Here is a 7,819-nt window from a genome sequence, read left to right as displayed (position 1 = left end):
TAGAAGTCCACTTCCAGCAGGATACTGAGGAGTTTAGAGTCCAAAACTTAACAGTGAAAAGCCAATATGGAAATGCCATCATTTATGTTTAAAGTGGTATGTGACAAAAGCAAATATCCAAGTTCAGACTTTATTACAGTAATCTCTCTGTCAGTGGAGAGAGGAAAGTAAGTATTTCTAGTCCCATTTGCTGATAATCCATACTAATTAGGTAATTCAGGTAATTCATGCAATTTAATATCCATCATGTACTTAATCATCATGTACTCATCATATAATCATGTACCATCTATTTAAATATAATTGTTCATAAAGATTTGTACTTTTAAATGTATATTTGTGCACTGCTACTGTTGGTAAGATATAAACTACAACAGTTTATGGCAGTGGAGATGTTATTGGTATGTCTGCTTTAGTTTTAGTTTTGTGTTGTTTGCAGAGATTTTAAAATGCCACATTGATTGGAGGAAAGTCACAGAGCTGGTGGTTATATAGTAGATCCAAAACATTCTGACCACCTTATATATATGTAAAATATAAAATCAGAGTAATGCCCACAGAAGTAAAAGTGGTAAATAAAGTATTTAAAGTGGTAATAAAACTGGATGTGGAAATTTAGAGTTGACTGTAATAACGAAGCAGTGCATGTTTGTTGAAAAAGGTGTCTCATGTTTACAGTCAAGGAGAGAGTAATTAAGAGTAATTATGAGAATTAATAATAACAAATAATTAATATAATTTAGGACTAGAACTGTAATAGACACTTGAACCTTGACCTTTTTGTACTCAGCAATTCTACTTTAAGATTTCAACCACATTTGTGCACAACTACATTTAGTCAGACACAAATCAGCATTATTATAAGACAGGGATGATGCTCCATTCATTTGCTTTAAATCTTACATACTGTTCATATTGTGACCCTCCACAGTATCCTCTTATAAGTAGTCCCTATACCACCATTTTCATTCATAATTAACTCTTAACTCATTAATAAATGGGTGATTATTCCTTAATGAAGCTTTCAGAGAGCAGATAGAGTGTATTCTTTAGGTTTTACAATATTTTTAATGGAGAAAAGGTATTAAAAATCACACCGTATTATGGTTTTATGTTACATAAACAGGAGAACATGAAACTAATAATGATCTCAATGAATGTTGAATATGAAAAATGCATCAACACTTTTTGAATGGTGAATTTTGAATTTCTGAATAAATATGGCTCACAATTAACATTCTTGACTTATAAAAATGTGTATATCAGTTGCACAAACATTAAAAAAAAAAGTTGAAATATTTACATGGTTGCATATTCTAGATCATTTTAGGAAAAGTCATAAAATTTCAGGCTAAAATAGAGAGAGGTGTTTTTACTGCTCTTTAATGTTAATGGGGCAAATTTGACCTGAACCTTTTTGGCAAACACCTCTGAGTTGGAGAGGGACAGTGGTAGAGGAAACACTCAGATCATGTACTTAAGTGACAGTAACTGGACTATAATGTTAAAAATATAACCTCTATTTAAAAGTAAAATCAGCAGAAAGTTCTTAAAGCATTAAAATTAAATACTCATCATGCAGCAAGATGTGATCTGTCTCAGTGTTATATAACATTATATTATTGTATTATTGTTTATTAGAGTATTTCAGTTTTCTGCTATAGTTCTACTTAAGTACATTTCAGACTACTACCTTTCAGGGTCAGAATTTTCATACAAAATATATTTATATCAGTTTATAAAATATTGTTGCAGGTTGAACCGACCTCCACAATGCCCCACAAAGTACTGCAAATCCATAATTCTACTTAGGTATAGCAGTTGAGTAAATTCACTCAGTTATTTAGTCAAGGTGCTGCATTTTCAGTGATCCTACAAACTATCTCATCATAGTTATTTTTGTACTTTTGAGTACACGTCTTAACACTAAACGTTAATGTGGCAGTGAATTATTATTTGAGCAGAACAGAGAAAAGACGAAGTGACATCAGCTAACAAACAGCTGCCAAGACATTTTTATTCAGTTATAACCAGATGCCTCCAGAATCTTCTAGTCACACATAGATTCATCTGGAGAAAGGTCTAAACTGTACAACAAGTCGAACAACAACAGCACCGAAACGCAAGTGTCAAGAAACACCATTTACAACAAGAACGATGGCAGTTTCTACACTAGGAGACAAAGTAAGAAAAGAAAAAAAAAAAAAAAAAGTGGTACAGGGGTTAACAGTCAGTGTGCATCGATTCTTCTTCTTTGAGAAAAATCATCACATATTCATAGAATTCATTTGATAATATTGCGGAAAAGAATATAACAAAACATCATTGAGTATATACCATTTGTGATAGAGCAGATACATATTGCAAGTGCTTTGTGTTAGCTTGTTGTTAGTAATAAAGAATCCCATATATAGACTCAGTATCTGACACTGACAACTGTTGATGTGTGTAATATAATGACGCAGACCTTGTTTTAAATGCGCAGAGAGAAAACATTCAATTCAAACATGGATTAGTGTGAGTGAGTGTGGGAGCTCAGAAGGCATAAAAAACCTTTCAGAAAAAGTCCCAAATGACTTCCCATCCCTTCAAACAGTGAGAGTGTACACACACTCTGAGGTACAATTTTCAGGAATAGTTTGACCTTTTAGGGGAAACACGTATTTGCTTTCTTGCCAAGAGTTAAGCTGGATGAGAGGATTTGAACCATTCCGACACATAACCCCAATAAAAAAGGTGTTTACAGTTTGTTTTTTGTACATACAGTACCAGTCAAAAGTTTGGACACTTTCTCATTGATGTGAATGAGAAAGTGTGTCCAAACTTTTGACTGGTACTGTATAAAACAAACAATATATATCATGTTAGCAGTGAGTTTTAGAGGTACTGGTAGGCATATCAATCTTCTAAACCAGCTATTAGGTTTTTTCAGCACTGTTTATTTGGGGGCAAACATTGTAAAGGTGCAGTAGAAATGTTTTTTGATATGTATGTTTTAGGGTTAAGTTTTAGGGTCGGAGGGCAAATATCATAATTCTCCATTAGTAAACAATGGCTTGCTTTATTTATGGTTGAAGCTTAAGTATCGTTATTGACACAAATCTGTTCTGACATTATGTTTTTGTACTTGTAACATACTTTTGGGCTAAGTATTTTTGTTGGAGGGCCATATTTGGCCAAGGGGCCGCTATTTGCCTGCCACTTCTCTAAACTAACTCAGCTAGAAAGCAAAAATAAGTGTGTTCCCAAGAAACTCGAACCATTTCTTTAAAGTTCTAACTTTTTGTAAAGAGCATAGAATAACGTGGGACTTTCATTACAATAGACACAAAACGAGAATCAGTCCCTTCATCTTCTTCTGCTGCCCCCTCTAACAGATGTGACTATGACCCTGATCGAGAACAGGTTTTGTGATACAATTCTGTCGTCGTGCCAACAGGCAGAATCTCTCAGTTTTCTAATCTCAAAACTGGGTCCTGATCCTCCTGTTGCTAAAACATCGACCTCTCTTTAAGTTTTCAGATGTGAAAAGGTACATTCACATGTGCCTCTTCCTCCCCCGCCACCCTTCTTTCTCCTCTTGTTTCAACCTCTTTCACCCTCATCGTGAGGGGAAAGCTACTGATTTAATGGACAGCAACGATTCTTATCAACTGAGGTCACAGATGGACCGTGAATACATGTGCTGTTTCTCATCACCCTCATCAATTATTCCAAGGCTCACACACGTATCTACACATAAACAGCTCCCTGCGCTCTACCAAAAAGCCAAACATCTTTCCGTTCCCCAGTGAGACTCACTGATGCCAGCACACCTCAACCTGCTACTTAAAAACAGCTTGCTCCTTCCTTCACAGCAACATTAACACAATACCTGCATCATGTCAAATGTCAGGTGACCTCTTGTTTAGCATTATCAACATGCTGTATCTTTTTAATATGGGCTCCTTACGTTTCATTTTAGGCATCTGTTGGAGGGCGATGCTCTGCAGATGCCAGTGTTTATGAATATGAAGCAAGCAGGCTTTGGCTGGTGTGAAAAGCAGCAGGGGGAGGTTTATTATGCTCTGTCAATGTAGTGGTTGATAATGCATGAGGTATGACAGCTTGCACATTGAAAAGTGCACATTTATGGCCGCAGGAATGGCTAGATCAGGCTTTGTAGGGAGCAAAGGTGCACACACACACACACACACACACACACACACACACACACACACACACACACACACACACACACACACACACACACATACACACACACACACACACACACACACACACACACACACACACACACACACACTCCCAGTAAGCACATACAGGCTTTTGTGCTCACACAAAAACAGAGACAAACAGGAGGAGGTGTAACTGCTACATTGAACAGATGGGACATACCTCGGGCGGTCATTGGAAACACTCACTTTATCATCTCATGCTGCACACACACACACACACACACACACACACACACACACACACACACACACACACACACACACACACACACACACACACACACACACACACACACACACACACACACACACACACACACACACATTTCGACCACAGGCCCGGCGAGACGTGAGTAGCTTCCACCAGCGAGCTCTTCACATCATCGCAGGATGAGACCTGAAGCCACAGGGACATATGTTCAGCAGCATGGGCACATATCACCCCAATGACATGATCTACCACAGTTAGCTTTCACACCTCTTTCACTCATAGTGTGCCTGTGTGTGTGTGTGTGTGTGTGTGTGTGTGTGTGTGTGTGTGTGTGTGAGTGTGTGTGTGTGTGTGTGCACGTGTCTAGGTTAGCTTATGCATGCATGCAGTGAAAATCCTGCCCAAACAGGTTTCATAAAGAATAAAATACAGGCGACAGACGTTTGCAGCTGAGATGTTTAGTTGCATATTCAAATTCTGCTTGATAAATGATGCAGACTGACATAAATGTTGCAGTTGCTTGATGAAAGGTGGATTGAGAAAGGAATAAGGAGCCAATTTAGGGGGAAAAAAGCCTGCACCTTTGCAAATAGTCTGACCTAATTTCCTACATCAGCCCTAACCTATCTTCAACCTTCTCAGCATTGAATGATAAAGGCTGTTTTGTTGATCCTCCAGCCAAGACTCATGAAAACACACTGCTGTGATCACCCAGAGGAAGCAGGCCTGCAGGACTCATCTCATATAGTTTTAAAGTGGACTGATTTTTTCCACATAAATATAAAACAAGCAGAGTGAGTGGTAAGGGTAGCGGTTGGGAGGCATGTAGTCGTATTAAAGCTGACAGTGTTTGAGATATCAGAGAACTCTGGAGTTGTAAATAATTCCTCAGCCTTCAGTAAAATGAAACACTCCTCAACAGGGGTTGTTGTTTCAGAGTTGGAAATTTGGAGTAAATGATACTGATTGGAGGAGACAAATTTAGCCGGATCTCAGCAGCGTGGTGCAGAACGTTGGCTCAACACAACATCTGCTTTTCATCCCAACTGTCAAAAAGAAAAGAAAAAGAGAGATTAACCAGGCTCATAGATTTATACTGTAATGATTTTGCATGTTTAAAAAATGTATTTCAAACAGTTTTAAATACTTTGTCATTCTCGTCCTACACTGGCTTGAAGGCAAAACAATGGTGGAATAGTTTGACATTTTGGAAGATACTCTTGATTATTTGCTTTCTTGCTGAAAGTCAGATGTGAAGAGCAAGATCAGTTGTGTGTGCAGTAAATATAAATCCACAGCCAGCAGCCAGTTAGCTTAGCTTAGTACATAGACTGGAAACAGGTGGAAACAGCTAGCCTGCCTCTGCTGAAGAGAGCAGCAAGACAAGCAGCTTTAAAACTAATTAAATGGGAATAACAATTTATTTCTACCCGATAAATGTGACTGTTGTGATTCATTGGGTCGTGATAACTTTGCACACCACTTTTAAGGACATTTCACATGTCATGTCTAGGCATTTTAAGCTTTTCAAGTGTCATATAATGCTGTTGGTTTGGTTTAGGCACAAAAACCACTCGATTAGGGTTGGGGAAAGATCATGGTTTCAGTTAAAATAATCAGTAAAATATGGGAAAAATGTCCCGTGTGACAGTACAAATGTCCGCTTAAAATATCCCAACGTGGCTCCAGCATGCTCTCCTGCTGCTTTTGCAACTTTTTGCCAACTAGCTTTCCACCAAACCTGCCTCTTCCTAAAGAGCCAACACATCTTATAAAAGAAAAAAAGTCACTCTATAATGACGTAATCTGAAAAGCATCACTCTAACGTAACTATAGGTTGTTTTTAGTGAGTGACTTATTGGAGGGTTATTCAAACTTCATTTGGCTGGACCCAGCTCACTTGCCAGCTCGGTTTTGGCCCTCAAGATTTCGAGGAACAAGGATTCGCACAAAAGGATGTAATCAGGGCAGCTGTATAAGCTTCCCACTGTTCTCTAGATAAATATTATTTTACATGAAACATTTCAAATGTTTGTCTCTGAGTCTGAATGAACGTAAACACAGAAACTATCCACCTGTCGCAGCCATTATGGCTAACTGTGTGGGGATCTACAGTGAGGGAAAAGCACAACACTTCGCCATTTTAGGAGAGGTTATCTACCAGACTAACATTTCTTGGCTTTAAGCAGTTGCCAAGCAACCAACACACAAGTAGTTACGAGTTTTGGCCAAGTAAAGAGGGGTACCGATCTTTTCATCTCATTCTTGGCAAGAAAGTAACTGAGCAAATCTCCCGAAAGGTTGAACAACTCCTTCAATCTTTCATTATTACATTGAATCAACAGCTGAACCGACCCCGTTCATGACATGAGATCCTCCTGAACACCTCAGCATAGCCCTCCATCAACCATTATCCCTGTTTATTCCAGAGAAGGTTTTACAACCCAATTGCGTCACCTAATGTGCCGTCCATGAACAGATCTGGAGAAGAACAATGTGTTGCAGCGATGGTTTAGTTTAAAGTCTGGAAACACATTTACATTTAGAGGCTTCAAAAGGATATAAAACGCAACATACTGTGCCGGCCAAGTCGGGGTGAAGAGCAGCCACTGCCAACTGACTTCATCAGAAATGTTAAGAGTGCTAAGAGGATGATTTAGGGAAACATTTTTTAACTAATCACTGTGTTTAGTGGCCAATTAAAGAGGACAGGCAACAATAAAGTTTATTGCATGTAATAAATATTGTTCTTTTAAATATCTCTGTGTGTTTTCAGTCAAGCTGTCAGGGAGTCAGGAGGGTTGGAGGGGAGGGTGCAGGTGGACGAACTCATAATTCATATTTCAGACTTCTTCATAACTCCAGCTGGCACTGCGCCCATCACTACAACACCCACTCTGAGCTGCAGGCTTTAGTGCACAGCCTCCGCTAGTGATCCATCTTCCACAAGCATCCTGCCAGACTCTCCCAGGACCACCAAACTGTTAACACACACAACCAGGATGGAGACAAATTGGTCTGTGCCGGCAGGGAGTCGCAGGTACTTCAAAAACGGCTTGTATCTCGATTTAAAAACTCGAGAGAGATTTCTTTTCTTAGACCAATCTTAAGTTTTAGATGAGTGCAGAACGTTGAAGAACGTAAAAGAGGCAACAGCTGCTCTCAACTCCTTGGACAACACGGCACAAATGGAGCACATTTATATATAAAGTCCATAATTTCCTTATTTGCATGCACATGCAATATTAAAAAAATACATTTAGACCAGAGAGTAGTGTATATGGTTTGAAAAAAGAGTGTAAAAATCCAGTGCGACAGTCATTGAGTTCTTGAGGTGCCCATGATTGTAATCACAACAGATAAAACAACC

The sequence above is a fragment of the Scomber scombrus genome, chromosome 16 (assembly GCF_963691925.1).
Source record: "Scomber scombrus chromosome 16, fScoSco1.1, whole genome shotgun sequence".
In the NCBI taxonomy this organism is placed as follows: domain Eukaryota; kingdom Metazoa; phylum Chordata; class Actinopteri; order Scombriformes; family Scombridae; genus Scomber; species Scomber scombrus.
The sequence above is the reverse complement of the archived record's forward strand: the minus strand, read 5'-3'. Positions refer to the sequence as shown.